Genomic DNA, 16,866 nt, shown 5'->3' on the forward strand with positions numbered 1-16,866 from the left:
CTTATTTCTTTGTCAGTGGGCAAACGTACAAAATCAGCAGGGGATCAAAAACTTTCTTCCCCTCACTGTACAAATCTTTAGTCCATATTTTCAACCTGTCCATCAAAGAAGCATCAGTACCTATAGAATGGAAACATTCCTATGTTTGTCCACTTCACAAAAGGGAGCACTAAAGATGATCCAAATAACTACCGACCTATCTCAATTTTGTCCCCGTTGATGCAATTTTTTGAAAAATTATTGAACTACCAATTTAGCAGTTTCCTGTCCGACAACAATTTATTACATAAAAAAATAATCTGGGTTCCGAAAAAAATACAGCATCACATCTGCTGCATTAGACTCTCTGAATCACATTTACAGTAGCCTTGATAATAAGCAGTTCTGCGCCAGTCTTTTTCTTGACTTGTCCAAAGCCTTTGACACAGTGGACCACAACACCCTGCTTAGTAAACTAAGTTGCCTCCATTTCTCCAAACACGCAGTAGAATGGTTAAAAAATTACCTTTCTTCTCGCATCCAAACTGTATTCACAGACGGTTGAAGGTCAAACAGTGTTAAGATGACACGATACCGATTAGTGCTGGCCGCTCTCCGGATGAAGTGATTGCCAAGCTCCAGGGTGATTTCAACAAACTACAACATCAGCTAGTTGCTATTAAACTGGTCCTGAATACCTCCAAAACCAAGATGCTATGCTTCTCACCAGGACTAAAGCAGGAAGTTATTTTCCAATTATATTCCTTAAATAATCAAATAGAGCAAGTCAAGATCTATAAGTATATTGGGGTCATCTTTGATTCAAAACTGAATTTTCAAGATCACATTGATTATATTGGTAAAAAGACAAAAATAAAAAAATGTACCCGTATAAACAAAGTTTTTCACTATAAATCCTTTATATGTGTGGCCACCTATGGGTCAGATGATTGCCTGCCACCATTAAGCAATTGGTAATTAAATAAACAAAATTCCTAAAGAGTGTAAAATTTTGGAAAAAAATTTTCACGAAAATTAATTGTCACGCACAACGAGTCTGTGTGGAAAATGTCAGCTTGATTGGATCACGGAAGGGATTAAAAAACGACCGAAAGATTTGCACGGTCGTAAGCGCGCAATCAAGCGAACTTAATATAAAGGATTTTAAAAAAATCCCGACGAAGGTGGGATTCGAACCCACGCGTGCAGAGCACAATGGATTAGCAGTCCATCGCCTTAACCACTCGGCCACCTCGTATCACGCACTCACACACGCAAGCACATACAACCAGAACCAGGATGAAGACTTGCACGCACATACATACAAAACAGACCCCCCCCCCCCCACACACACAGTCATACCATTTTTTTTTTCCTAAAGTGTAAAATTTTGGAATTTTTTTTCACGAAAATACATTGTCACGCACAACGAGTCTGTGTGGAAAACGTCAGCTCGATTGGATCACGGGAAGTGGGTTAAAAAACGACCGAAAGATTTGCACGGTCGTAAGCAAGCGAGTGAACTTAATATAAAGGATTTAATAAGTATAACCCGTAAAAACAAAGTTTTTCACTATAAATCCTTTATATGCGTGGCAGCGAACTTAATATAAAGGATTTAAAAATATATTCGCCTGTGGAGGATGCGGGGATCGATCCCGCGACCATTGGCATGGGAAGCGAGGGCGCTACCAACTGCGCTACTCCGCCACGGCCTGTGGAGGGGTTACGCTCTGGGCTCTTATACTGTGACGTTCAGCCAAAGCCAAGAATGAGTTCTTTTGAATATATGTAAAATATTTTTTTTTTGCCTAAAAAGTGTAAAATTTTGGGAATTTTTTTTCACGAACATTAATTGTTTGTCACAACGAGTCTGTGTGGAAAATGTCAGCTCGATTGGATCACGGGAAGTGGGTTAAAAAACGACCGAAAGATTTGCACGGACGTAAGCAAGCAAGCAAGCGAACTTAATATAAAGGATTTAAAAATAGGTTTTCTGTATCGACACAAGCACTGCGTCCCCCCTATGTTCCGCTTGGAATTGATAAAAGCTACCATACTGCCTCTACTTGATTACTGTGACATCGTATATAAATCAGCCCCCAGTACTTTACTGAAGAAGCGTGACTTAATTTATCATTCGTGTTGTATATATAGGTCTTTATCCAAAAAATAATATTAAGAATAGTTCTGCCAATTTTTTTTAATAATTGATCGGGGCGAGCATGGGACATGAAAGGGTGAGGCACACCCCGCTCCCACACAGCAGCTGCCCTTCACACCGACCAGGCAGCCAGAGATAAGCCATAAAAGGTAATTTAAAAAAAGAGAGGGGGGGGGAGATTGCTAATGAGATTCTGGAGAAATGTCTACACGGCTTCAAAGACCGCCACAAAGCACGTACAAAAAAAACAGGCGTCGCCAGCTTCCCGGGCGGCGAAAACCGAACAGACAAGTTTTTTTTGTAAGTTATTTTAGTTAACGAAGTCCAAAAATTAGCGACCAGAATAAGTGGGCATCATAGACTGTCAACACATTCACCCAGGCTGCAGTCACATTGGTGGCCTCGAGTTATGAATTACCTTATTTTACACATTCACCTCACATTGTTTCTTGTTGTATCTTGCTATATACGTGACTTTACCAAAAAAAACAAGGAATATGAATTCCAGCAGTCAAGAAAGCTTAAGTAAAAACTTAGTTAGATCTCTAACCTCAGGACATCAAAATAGGACTCGATTAAAACAGCACAAATCCCTGGATACAGACAGACAACAAAGGAAGGTTAATAAAACCCTAGGAAATACGTGGTAATAACAAAGCTAAATAAAAAATCTAAGATAAACATAAACCAAATAATAATAATGAAGTATCAGACCAAGGGTCATCAAGAAGAATAAAAAAGGCTAAATCGGTCAATCACGCGTGACCAAGATAAAATGTATTTAATAGAGAAAGCCTCCCAGCCGCCTTTGTCTTCTAGAAGCATGTGGAAGCAATAAAATCAATAAGGGAGAGGGGAGAGGGAAGAGCAGAGAATGCAACCGGACAGGGGGAATCTCCCCCCTCCTTCCAGATGAATTATTGCAGAGGGTTGGAGGACTGGAAGGACGCACTTGGGGGCAATCTGGAGCAGCTGTTTCCATTGATGGCGGGATGGCTTGAGGAAGACGACAGGAACCAGGCCTTGATGAAACTTATATTACTTCAATAAAATTAGAACACACACAGGCCGGACAAACAGCTGTTCCCACAGGCTGAGAGCGAAATCAAAGGAAGTTTTGTGAGAAGGTGAGCTGAGGGGAGAAAATTTCACGTAAAAACAGAGACACGACACACACAATATAGTGCTGCGATCAGCAGGCTCCGGAAACCTGCCCCCGTGACTGGCACACCGTCAACGAGCTGCATCAGCAGAAGCCACGAGACTACTGCAAGGGACAGAAGACTACACAATACAGAAGAGTTCTGCAAGCGGCAAGCTCAGGGGTAGGTTCTGCAATCAACCAAGGATGGCGAGGCTTGCCGAGTAGCGACGGGTCACGGAGTCAGAGTTCAGCGCTGACAGAAGAAGTGTCGCTCAAAGTTACTCTACACTGAGTGTCAGCTCCCACCCAACAGCTGCACGATCAAGGAGAGCAACGACAAGCAATCAACCTCGAGAAAGGACGGAAAGCGCCAAGCATCGTCCAAGCCAGCATCGCTGAGAACCAGCTGCACGCGCAATCGTGCACCGCCAGACAGCACGGAGCAGGAGAGAGAGCACGCAGCAGCGCCACAGAGTGCCACCGAGCAAGGGTGTCAGCTGCCAGCGGACAAGCGACAAGCGTTGTGCCGACTCCGCTCATCCAGCAAGGGAAAGAGCATGACCAGCCGCCCGTGAGGAGGAGAGCGACGTGGGTTCCACCCACACACACCGACCAGCACCAGCTGGGAACCAAGACAAAAGTGAGGAACGGCAAGCAGGGAACGAGCTGCGGGCGCCATCTGACGGAATCATCGCGCACCACCGACGACGAGCATTGTGCAGACTCCCTTCATCCAGCAGTGGACAAAAACTGCTGCTGCCTCAAGAGAGAGAGCGAGGAAGCTGTTCGTATGACACGCCCACACTACAACACATCGCCCGGCGTCTGCTTGACGCTAAGAATTGATCAAGGAATTAAAACCACCACACACATAAAACACATACCCCGACTAAATTAAGAAGACTAATGATAAGAGTGCGTCAACTATTAGCTGATAACGAAGAAAATTGCTGCCCATTGAGTTACGTAGATACGGTCGTTAAGAATTATATTAGTCGTTATTTTTCTTTTTAATTGCATAAATATTACCAATGAATTCATTGATGTAAACTAAACGTTTGAAATCTACGTTATGAACCTACACGCTCACAGGGAGACTATTGTGTTAAAATCTTTCTTTTGATCACAGAATCTTGCCAGCGAATTAATTAAAGCATTAGCCAATTGATAAGCATCTGCTGAAGCAGGCACACTGCCGCACACCATTGTTCCAAGAGGTTTCGTTAAATGCATAATCTGACCGATGAATTCATTGACGTATACTTTTGCCTTTGGGATATGTTTCTTTATTTCCGTTCGTATGAATATCGTCGCATGCATGTTTAAGGACTTTTTCCTATCGCCGTATATGCTCGTGTTACTCTGAGGAATTAAGCAATTGTTCTGTTACCCAGTTTAACAACGTAATCATTGAGGGTTAATTGTACGGATCAATGAAGAGAACATCTCCAGGAGTACTGTGTTGACAATTCCAAGCATAAGAGTTCGCATATTAGAGTGTTATGTTTTTGTTTAGGAGATTAAAGTTGCTTAACACAGAAGTGTATGAGTGGTGCCTTCCTAAGTTCATGCATAATAATCTTAATTATAAGAACTGTATCCTGCGGTGAGATTTGAATTTGGAGACCTGACATACACACTAAGACATAATCAGTAAATATTAAAGCAAGAATAATTGCATTATTCCGATTGATAATACAACCCTAGACAACGAAGCCAAGCTTAATTCAGCATAATTACATCACACTTGCATAACTTCATACAATTCATTGTATTATCCAGATTGATAACACGACCCTAGACAATGAAGCTAAGCCTAATTATAATAACTGCATACATTAGCATAATTACATACGTTAGCATGATTTCAGATATTTATTTATTTTTTCATTTCCATTAAATTGTTATTTGTATAAATGTTTCAAGACCCGGCATATACAATACTTAGCCTTAAGATTTGCATTGAACTGCCCATATCGGATGCACCTCTGCGATCTTACATTGGGTCAAACGTAACTTCTCTTCATGATCGACGGCTTGTACATCAAATCTTATTTATTCACGATGTACTTACAAAAAATCAGCAGACTACCTGCTGGATCTCCTTACTGTTTCGAAGAACAAATGTGACCCAAGGTCTTTGCTCATTTACCAGCTTCACATTCCTTATTGCCGTACAAATACTGGTGGAAGGGCCTTTTCTATTGATGCCCCCAGGGTCTGGAATGCTATCGCCAATAAACTGCAACTTGGATCACTATCTTTGAGGTCTCCACTCAACTGCTCTAGAGGAGTTGTACACCGAGCTACCACTGCTATTCAGTGGCCTGAAATCAAATGTATTGCTCCGGATGATCACTGCAAAGTATGATCTTGAGTTTTGTTTATAGTGTACTGATCTTTAAAAGGTGCATTGAAAATTTTTGATGCTCCTACTGCTACTCATTCTGTTATGGAGCAACTCATGCTGCCAGCTATGGCTGCAAAGTTTGGTCGTACATGTTATGTATATCGTTTATTGTTAAATTTGAATCACAGTTCTTATGATCACTGTTACGTTATTTTTATAGCCTTGTTTTGGTGATTTCGAAAACGTTTTGAATTAGCCATATTTGTTTGTTGTTGTACAGAGTAGGACTGATAACTTTAATCTAAATTGTCTTATGGTTGTTATTGTTTGACTTGCATCCCACTGGGATTTTTGCACACAGCATTGATATACGGTGCTTTTTCTGGAAGACTTTGCTGTTTTTACCTGGATTTTTCTGTTGCGCGTAGTCACTTTAAGATGTTTCTTGCTCATGTTTTTGTTTGTTGCGGTTGCACCCGAGTCAAGAGTCGAATGGCGCACAGGGCTATACCTAATAAATGATCTGAATTGAACTGATATGAACACAATAACAACAGTAGGAGCCACTCGCATGATAGGAATGGGCCGCACGGTCCACTCCAGCTCGATGTACAGCTTGCCTGGGTACAGACGTTAACTACCTCGTCTGGTATACAGGAGGTTGTCGGTAAGATTCCAACCCTGACACCTGTATATTTGGAGTTTGCATGTTCTCTCCATGGTCAAGTGTATTTTTCTTCTGGTCCCCTGGATTTTCCCTATACATTTAAAAACAGGCATTTAGAGTAGTTTGCTGCTATACATTTCCTCATAAGGCACGTTGTTGACCTATAATTTGTGGCCAGGTCACTTCTAAAAAAAGAGCCTGTGTGTGAGTGGTTGAGTGAGTGAGTGGTTGAATTAATGATTGAGTGACTGATTGGTTGAGTGAGTGAGTGAGTGAATGGTTGAGTGAGTGAGTGGCTGAATGAGTGGTTGAGTGAGGAAGTGGTTGATGGAGCGATTGGTTCAGTGAGCGAGCGATTGGTTCAATGAGCGAGCGAGTGGTTAAGCGAGTGGTTGAGCGAGTGGTTGAGTCAGTGAGTAGCTGAGCAAATGGTTTAAGTTAGTGGTTGAGTGAGTGAGTGAGTGGCTGAATTAGTGAGCGAGTGGCTGGCGTGCACCTTGGCTGCGTTGTCCAGGGAGTCCCGCTGGTGCCGCCCCACTGTGTTCCCGCGCTCAGTCAGGGTGAGAGCATCTCACCAAGCCCCTCCTGGCGGGCACGCAGCACGCCCTGGAGCTCCGTCACATGGCGCTGGCAATCCGAGACACCCACCTGTAGCACACACGCTGAAGAAGAGACACGGGGATGGATACGGAAACCCAGGTGGCGAGATGTTAACCACCTCACCCAGTATACAGGAGGTTGTGGGTTCACTCCTGACTCTGATGCCTGCATATTAGGAGTTTGTATGTCTCGCTCTCTCCTCTTAGTCGTGTGCATTTTTTTCGGATCCTTCGGTTTTTCCCTCCATATTTAGAAATATGCATTGCGAGTATTTGGCTGCTTTACATTTCCACATGATAAGAGACTTCATTGGGCTATCATTTGTGGCCAGGTCACTTCTGAAAACGAGCTATAGAGCTCCGTGGGCCTTACGTGGTCAAATTAAAAAAGGCGAGTGAGTAGGTAAGTGGATAGGCAAGGGGGTAGATTAGTCAGTGGGTAGGTGAGTGAGTGGGTAGGTGAATGGGTAGGTCAGCGAGTGGGTAGGTTAATGGAAAGGTCAGCGAGTGGGTAGGTGAGCGAGTGGGTAGGTCGTTGAGTGAGTTAGTGGTTGTGCTAATAATTGAGTGAGTGATTAGTTGAGTTAATGGCTGAGTGCGTAAATGGTTGAGTGAGTGAGTGGTTGAGTCAATAATTGAGTGGTTGAGCGAGTGGCTGAGTAAGTGAGTGGTTGAGTGAGTAGCACAGTGAGTGTGCTGCTGAGTGGTTGAGTGAGTGAGTAATTGAGTGGGTGTGGCTGAATGAGTGGCTGAGTGAAAGAGTGAGCGAGAGAGTAATTGGTTGAGTGGTTGAGTAATTAATTAAGTGAGTGAGTGGTTGAGTGAGTGAGTGGTTAAGTGAGTGGTTGAGCGAGTCGTTGAGCGAGTGGTTGGGTGAGGGGTTGGGTGAGGGGTTGAGTGCTTGAATGAGTGGTTGACTGAGTGAATGGATGAGTGAGCAAGTAAGTAGCTGAGTGAGTGGCTTCAGATAAGAATCTGTGTGGGTGGCCTTCCTGCAGACAGAATGTCCCAAAGAGCCATAAAGAAGGTACCCCACTACGGCCCATCGTGTCCACGATCAACTCGCCTACCTACAAACTAGCCCGTTTTCTATCAGATACTCTGCTTCCCAGTCTTTTACTCCCAGCTTTATACACCACCATCACTAAGAAATGTTGATGTACAACAGTGATTCAATAGCGCAAAAATTGTCCCCCCCATGCCAATCTCCCCCCCCCCCATCCGTTGTATGGGCACTCTACTCACCCTCCCCCAGTGTAGTGTATGGCATATTGTATAATAATAAATAGTATTAAAGTGTAATGTTTAATGCAGTGTATAAGGTAATAAATAGTATCGTAATTGTATATTAAATATACAGCAGTGTGATATACAGTTGGGTGGGTAGAATAATACATAGTGTAATATTACACTATGTATTATTCTAAGACATAGGGTAGTGTATAGTAATACAGTATACAATTTAATGTTGGGTTTGGCTATGGCAACATATAGTACGAGATAGACCCGTGTGATGTAAGGAAAAAGTTTAAAAAGTTTAGCTGGAAGCATATTATACTTTTTGCGACCTAGAATTGTAATGTATTACTTACGGTTAGTAGCTCAGCTTATTAAGAGTATATTTAGCATACTGATGATACTATGTAGTTTATACTTTAGCTTTTTACGTGGTTGTTTAGTTACTGCAGCTACATACTATTAACATTCCTTCCCTTTGTTAATGCTACTCCTCCCTTTGATGCTGCTGGTCCTGCATAATGCATGGGCATAATATGACTTTGAAAACCCCCCGCCCACCTCCTGCGCATTTCACAAGTAGCACTGGTCGCATTCTTGCATTTTTCATAAATATGCTAAATTCCTCTTGATATGCAGATTCTTTTGTCAAGGCGCATTTTTTCCCCCCTTCCGACCCAGCTTAAATAGACGCTCCAAGCACGTGGTGGTGTTTCATTTAGACGCTGTCGCCTCGACAGACCTGGTCTTCACCTGAGGACGGCTGCTTGTGTTGTGGCCGAAACGTCGTGAGAATTATTTTATTATGTTGAATTTGTATTATTTTATTACTTCCCTTCTACGTGACTTTACCGAAAGAACCAAGAAGATGAATCCCTGGTGAGGGGCAGCTTGAGGACACCATCTCCATAGAGGCCTATGGTGGTAAGGCATCGTGGAACTCCGAGCCACTTCTTTAAGTAGCTCGTGGCTCCTCTTTCCATCTTCTCCACTGTTGAGATTGGAACCTCATACACTGCTAGGGGCCACAACACCCAGGGTAGGAGACCAAACTGCAGACACCAGGCCTTTAACTTTCCAGGTAGCTGGGTGTTGTCGATGGACTGTAGGCTACTACTGATGTCTTTGCGCAGCTGTTGCACCTGGTCTTTGTCCTTCAGGCTTGCATCATACCACCTTCCAAGGCTTTTTACCGGCTGCTCAGACACTGTTGGGATTTGGTCATCTCCGATGAAGAATTTCAGGTCACAGAGTACTCCCTTCACAATCGAGATGCTGCGTGACTTGGATGGTTTAATCTTCATACGGGCCCAGCTGATGTTCTCCTCGAGTTTTCTGAGCAGTCTCCTGGTGCATGGGACAGTGGTGGTCAATGTTGTAATGTCGTCCATGTAGGCTCTGAGTGGAGGGAGGCGAAAACCAGAGTCGACTCGCTGTCCACCAATGCATGGGCATAATATGACTTTGAAAACCCCCCGCCCACCTCCTGCGCATTTCACAAGTAGCACTGGTCGCATTCTTGCATTTTTCATAAATATGCTAAATTCCTCTTGATATGCAGATTCTTTTGTCAAGGCGCATTTTTTCCCCCCTTCCGACCCAGCTTAAATAGACGCTCCAAGCACGTGGTGGTGTTTCATTTAGACGCTGTCGCCTCGACAGACCTGGTCTTCACCTGAGGACGGCTGCTTGTGTTGTGGCCGAAACGTCGTGAGAATTATTTTATTATGTTGAATTTTTATTATTTTATTACTTCCCTTCTATGTGACTTTACCGAAAGAACCAAGAAGATGAATCCCTGCAGTCACGAAAGCTTTAAATCGAAAAGAAAAAGATGTTTATCTATCGGCTTAACTCAGCTAATCCCCTGCATAACCGCCCGCGACGCCACACGGCCTGCCGCATGCTCCCCCCCCCCCCCACGACTCCTTGGCTCCTCCACCCCGAGTACCCTATATAACGTGTCTCTAAATAGCTTGCTCTATACGCTACAGTAATTTTGCTGGAGCAGTTACACCCGATGCCGGAGGCTTGTGTTGCTTCCGAAACGTCGTTATTTAATTTAGTTGTTTTCACCTACGTGACTTTACCGAAAAAAACCAAAGAGTATAAATTAAGTTTAATATAAAATTGTATATTCAAAGGATCGAGTTAAAGGTGACATAACACATCGGAGTAAACTGAATTGCGGCCAAGATGAATTTTTGCATTAGCATAACATTGATTTATAATTATACAAAATGACTTTTTGCAGAGCGATTTAATAAAAAAAAGTCTGATAGACTACGTAAATTTTTAGATAAAAATACATACGAATCGGGCATCAATACCGTTGCTTTGTATGATCTGTGAAACGCAGAATATTTCAGATATCGGTCATTTTGAGCTTGCTGTTGGATCGACTGAGTGGAATCAATACAATTAGTCTCCATTCACGATAAACAGAGACCATACAGTATATGGGAAAATCTCTGATCAGTGATTTTGATTGCATCGTATTGCGGAGCCCCTTTGATTATTTTATAAAGCACTTACCCCAACAGTCTGTTAAAGGCTACATGGGGGATCTTTGTGTGCGAGCAGCTCACAGATCCTGGAGAGATCTGGAAACTATCCGATCACCAGCGAGCTCCTCCGGCAGGCGAGGCTGCGTTGGCTGTTGTCTGTGCATTAAGAGGTGTTAAATATCCCATGCAGAGGAGTCTGCTTACAGGACAGATAAGAGGTTCTTCATGGACTGTGCCCCGTGTCACCTGAATGTTAAATGGGGCCCCGGTAATTCGTGTCCACCGCTGAATCATCTTTCACCATCACCACGCGGTCCATTAAGGCCAATGCGACGAGGCCAAAAATAGACGCCGCGTTATAACGGGGGGGGGTGGGGGTGGGGAGTAGGAGAAACGTCGTACTATGTGACATCACAACACCCTGCACACAACCGTAGTGGCTGATTAGGGTGCGCATCGTTCACCAATATGTGGTTTAAGTGGTTGAGAGTAGATTTTGGTGTAAATTGTGGCCGAAACGTCGTGAGAATTGTATTTTATTATGTTCTATTTTTATTATTTTATTATTTCCATTCTACGTGACTTTACCGAAAGAACCAAGAAGATGAATCCCTGCAGTCACGAAAGCTTTAAATCGAAATTTAACCACCACTACGGGGTGGGATTCCACAAAAATTTAAGATCTTTCAACAAGCTCCGGGATAAGAAGGCTCAGCTAATCGAGTCTCTCTTAAATATACGCTGCCAAGCCTGGTGGTGTTCATTCAGACGCTGTCTTTCTGACAGACCTGTTCTTCACCTGAGGACGGCTGCTTGCGTTGTGGCCGAAACGTCGTGAGAAATATTTTATTATGTTTTATTTTTATTATTTTATTATTTCCATTCTACGTGATTTTACCGAAAGAACCAAGAAGATGAATCCCTGCAGTCACGAAAGCTTTAAATCGAAATTTGATCACGATGCTTTGCGTAGCCTGCATTTAAAATTTAATGCGTGGGTGCGTGAGCAGATATCAGTGGGTGAGTGCGTCAGTAAGCCGATAGGTGAGTATGTGGGTGGATGGAGGGGGCTGGGCGGGCACGGCATGGGCTGGAGTGGAGGTGGACTGATGCGGTACGGGAGGATATGGAGCCGAGTGGGCTTTGCCCACGACTGGTACCAGCGGTGTTGGGATCAGCCTCTGCGGGGGAGGCTCGTGTAGGACGCTTCTACTGGGCAGTTGGAGACAGTCGCCCTCCAACAACAACGGAAGAGTGACGCTCACAACAACGAGCGGAACACCGGATGATAAATATGCAACAATTTGGCACAGTACGGGGTACAGGTGGTGCATCTGCCAGCCATCTCAGTCAGCCAACCCATGGCACCTGGGTCTGTTCCAGGACCTCCGGTCAGCGAGCCTTCGACACTTCACGTGGCTTCAAAGTGCACCTGGCCTGGCACAGGCGCCGTGGTGATGTCACTGACTTATTGGCGAATGGTGACGGTTGATATTGCAGCGGTGGTTGTGAGAAATGCCATTTGGGGGGGGGGGGGGGGGGTGCCAACCCTGACCAGCTGTGAACCTCACGTCGCCTCGCAGCCACCACAGTGGCCACAAGGAGTTCTGGATGGGTGCCAGGGCCTGGTAACCCCCCCTCCACCTTCAACTAAATCATCACACATTCACATGCGAGCCCTTGGGTCTCTCTGTGAGTCGATTAATCTCTGTGGTGAGTCTATGGGTCTCTGTGAGAGTCCGTGGGTCTCTGTGAGGGGAGTCTGTGTCTCTGTGAGGTGAGTTTATAGGGCTCTGTGCGAGTCTGTTTGAGTCGGTGGTTCTCTGTGTGATGGGTCGATGCGTTTTGTATGTCTATGGGTATCTCTGTGAGTCTATACGTATCTATGCGAGTGCATGGATCTCTCTGCGAGTCTATGGGTCTGTGGGGTGAGTCTATGCGTCTCCGTGGTGAGTCTATGTGTTTGTGTGGTGAGTCTATAGACCTCTGTGCGAGTCTGTGGGTATGTTTAAGTCTGTGGTTCTGTGTGATGAGTCTATGTGCCTTTGTGTAAGTCTATGGGTCTCTGTGGTGATTATATGGGTCTCTGTGTGGCGAGTCTGTGTCTCCCTGTGGTGAGTCTATGTCTCTGTTTGGTGAGTCTACAGGACTCTGTGGATCTGTTTGAGTCTGTGGTTCTCTGTCTGATGAGTCTATGGGTCTCTGTGGTGAGTCTATGGTTCTCTGTGGTGAGTCTATGGTTCTCTGTGCAAGTCTGAGGGTCTGTGCGTGGTGACTGTATAGGTCTATGTGTGATGACTCTATGGGTCTCTATGTGATGGATATCTGTGGTGTACATATCCTGCCACAAGCGCCGTGGTGTCGTCACCACCACTTAGTGGAGAATGCTCCTCCCCCTGCTCCTGTTTGTTGTGCTCGGGAAGGACAGAGAAAACTCGACAAAAATCTCAACGATTTTCATTTTACCAGGTAAGATCCACCGAGCTAAACATCTCTTTTTCAGAAGCGACTTGGCACCAATGATAGCTCAACGAAGTGGCTCATCATAACGTGTAAATTATAGCAGCCAAATACTTTAAATGAATATTCATATTCTTGGTTCTTTCGGTAAAGTCACATAAATAGAAAACAAAACAAATAATATTAATAAAAATATAATAAATCCAATAAATTGCTTTTATTATTTTCAATTGATCTTATTTTTTATTTTATCAAAAATATATCTATTTTTTTGTTTTCTATAGAAGTGACTTTATCGAAAGAACCAAGAATATGAATTCCTTCAGTCGTCAAAACTTTAAACGAAAGTTTCTTAATGTGGAGGGGAAAACCTGGGGACCCAGAGAAAAATCCACGCGATCACGGAGAGAGACAGAAACACGCAAACTCCAAATATACAGCAGGCATCAGGGTCGGGATCGAACCCACAAACTCCTGTATACCAGGCGAGGTAGTTGGGGGGGAAAGCAGAGACAGCGAAAGGGAGAGGGGGGAGAATTAGTCAAACTCACACTCCGTATTACTCACTAACCATGATACACTCACCATCACACTCACCATCATACACACAAGCCCACACACAAGACCACACACATCAACAGTCGCCATTTACTACTACATGGCGGTCACGTCCCCACAATAACTCAGGTGCCATGGTTTGACGGCTGTGCCAGGCTAAGTGCAGGAGGAGGTCACGGGCCAGACTCAGGTACCATGGGTTGACTGCTCTGCCTGGCTCGGTACAAGAGGAGGGCTAGACCCTGGTGCTATGGGTTGACTCGTGTGCCACCACCTGCAACAACCACCACAGTAACCACACAATTATAATCACAACAGTAACCACGACCACAACTATAACGTAACCACAACTATAACGTAACCACAACTATAACGTAACCACAACTATAACGTAACCACAACTATAACGTAACCACAACTATAACGTAACCACAACTAAAACGTAACCACAAACTAAAACGTAACCACAACTAAAACGTAACCACAACTAAAACGTAACCACAACTAAAACGTAACCACAACTAAAACGTAACCACAACTAAAACGTAACCACAACTAAAACGTAACCACAACTAAAACGTAACCACAACTAAAACGTAACCACAACTAAAACGTAACCACAACTAAAACGTAACCACAACTAAAACGTAACCACAACTAAAACGTAACCACAACTAAAACGTAACCACAACTAAAACGTAACCACAACTAAAACGTAACCACAACTAAAACGTAACCACAACTAAAACGTAACCACAACTAAAACGTAACCACAACTAAAACGTAACCACAACTAAAACGTAACCACAACTAAAACGTAACCACAACTAAAACGTAACCACAACTAAAACGTAACCACAACTAAACGTAACCACAACTAAAACGTAACCACAACTAAAACGTAACCACAACTAAAACGTAACCACAACTAAAACGTAACCACAACTAAAACGTAACCACAACTAAAACGTAACCACAACTAAAACGTAACCACAACTAAAACGTAACCACAACTAAAACGTAACCACAACTAAAACGTAACCACAACTAAAACGTAACCACAACTAAAACGTAACCACAACTAAAACGTAACCACAACTAAAACGTAACCACAACTAAAACGTAACCACAACTAAAACGTAACCACAACTATAACGTAACCACAACTATAACGTAACCACAACTATAACGTAACCACAACTATAACGTAACCACAACTATAACGTAACCACAACTATAACGTAACCACAACTATAACGTAACCACAACTATAATGTAACCACAACTATAATGTAACCACAACTATAGCGTAACCACAACTATAATGTAAGCACAACTATAATGTAACCACAACTATAATGTAAGCACAACTATAATGTAACCACAACTAAAATGTAAGCACAACTAAAATGTAAGCACAACTATAATGTAAGCACAACTATAATGTAACCACAACTAAAATGTAACCACAACTATAATGTAACCACAACTATAATGTAAGCACAACTATAATGTAACCACAACTATAATGTAACCACAACTATAGCGTAACCACAACTATAATGTAACCACAACTATAATGTAACCACAACTATAATGTAACCACAACTATAGTGTAACCACAACTATAATGTAACCACAACTATAATGTAAGCACAACTATAATGTAACCACAACTATAACGTAACCACAACTATAGTGTAACCACAACTATAATGTAACCACAACTATAGTGTAACCACAACTATAATGTAAGCACAACTATAATGTAAGCACAACTATAATGTAACCACAACTATAGTGTAACCACAACTATAGTGTAACCACAACTATAGTGTAACCACAACTATAGTGTAACCACAACAGCAGCAGCAGCAGGGCCGCGCTCTGCTTGAAGCTGCGCCGTGAGCTCCGCAGAACGTGACGGCTGTGGGCCAGGCGCCTCCTCTGTCTCCTCCCACCGCCGCCGCCGCTGCTGATGGGACACACCGCGCGAGGTTCTCACCTTCAGGCTGAGTCGACCTAGAGGAGGCCCAGCGAGCCGCCGCTTCAGAAGCGCTCGCTCGCCACTGACGGTGGCCGTGAGCGGGAATCCAAATCTGCCGCTCGCCACCCACAATGCACTGCGCGCGCCGCCTCCACTCGGCCCCGGCGGAAGTAGCAGCGGGGGAAGGGGCATGGGCTGAGGGGAGGGGCATGGGGTGAGGGGGAGGGGCATGGGGGTGAGGGGGAGGGGCATGGGGGTGAGGGGGAGGGGCATGGGGCGTGAGGGGGAGGGGCATGGGGGTGAGGGGGAGGGGCATGGGGGATGAGGGGCATGGGGGGTGAGGGGGAGGGGCATGGGGGTGAGGGGGAGGGGCATGGGGGGTGAGGGGGGGGCATGGGGGGTGAGGGGAGGGGCATGGGGGGTGGGGCATGGGTTGAGGGGGAGGGCGTGAGGGAGGGGGGGGGGGCATGGGTGAGGGGCATGGGGGGTGAGGGGGAGGGGCATGGGGGGTGAGGGGGAGGGGCAATGGGGGGGAGGGGGAGGGGCATGGGGTGAGGGGAGGGGCATGGGGTGAGGGGAGGGGCATTGGGGGTGAGGGGCATGGGGGTGAGGGAGGGGCATGGGGGGTGAGGGGGGCATGGGGGGTGAGGGAGGGGCATGGGGGGTGAGGGGGAGGGGCATGGGGGGTGAGGGGGAGGGGCATGGGGGTGAGGGGGAGGGGCATGGGGGTGAGGGGCATGGGGGTGAGGGGGAGGGGCATGGGGGTGAGGGGGAGGGGCATGGGGGTGAGGGGGAGGGGCATGGGGGTGAGGGGGAGGGGCATGGGGGTGAGGGGGAGGGGCATGGGGGTGAGGGGGAGGGGCATGGGGGTGAGGGGGAGGGGCATGGGGGTGAGGGGGAGGGGCATGGGGGTGAGGGGGAGGGGCATGGGGGTGAGGGGGAGGGGCATGGGGTGAGGGGGAGGGGCATGGGGGTGAGGGGCATGGGGGTGAGGGGAGGGGCATGGGGGTGAGGGGAGGGGCATGGGGGTGAGGGGAGGGGCATGGGGGTGAGGGGAGGGGCATGGGGGTGAGGGGAGGGGCATGGGGGTGAGGGGGAGGGGCCATGGGGGTGAGGGGGAGGGGCATGGGGGTGAGGGGGAGGGGCATGGGGGATGAGGGGCATGGGGGGTGAGGGGGGGGGGCATGGGGGGTGAGGGGGGGGACATGGAAGGTG

General features: G+C 45.7%; 1 long non-coding RNA gene and 1 other non-coding gene across 2 annotated transcripts in view; both read right to left on the reverse strand.

The window, feature by feature from the left end:
* The window catches only part of LOC133361648 (uncharacterized), a 30,781-nt gene extending 14,999 nt beyond the window's left edge, over positions 1 to 15,782 (reverse strand). Inside the window, exons 1-2 of the long non-coding RNA XR_009757401.1 lie at positions 15,670 to 15,782; positions 6,801 to 6,966 (exon numbers count right to left, since the gene is read on the reverse strand). This is a non-coding gene — a long non-coding RNA (uncharacterized LOC133361648). The remainder of the gene's footprint in view (positions 1 to 6,800; positions 6,967 to 15,669) is intronic.
* Positions 1,156 to 1,237, reverse strand: TRNAS-GCU (transfer RNA serine (anticodon GCU)). Its single transcript has one exon. It is a non-coding gene; the product is annotated as a tRNA-Ser (tRNA).
* Positions 15,783 to 16,866: the final 1,084 nt, after the last annotated feature.

The sequence above is a fragment of the Lethenteron reissneri genome, unplaced genomic scaffold (assembly GCF_015708825.2).
Source record: "Lethenteron reissneri isolate LAM-NWPU_2019-01 unplaced genomic scaffold, ASM1570882v1 scaffold_117, whole genome shotgun sequence".
In the NCBI taxonomy this organism is placed as follows: Eukaryota; Metazoa; Chordata; class Hyperoartia; order Petromyzontiformes; family Petromyzontidae; genus Lethenteron; species Lethenteron reissneri.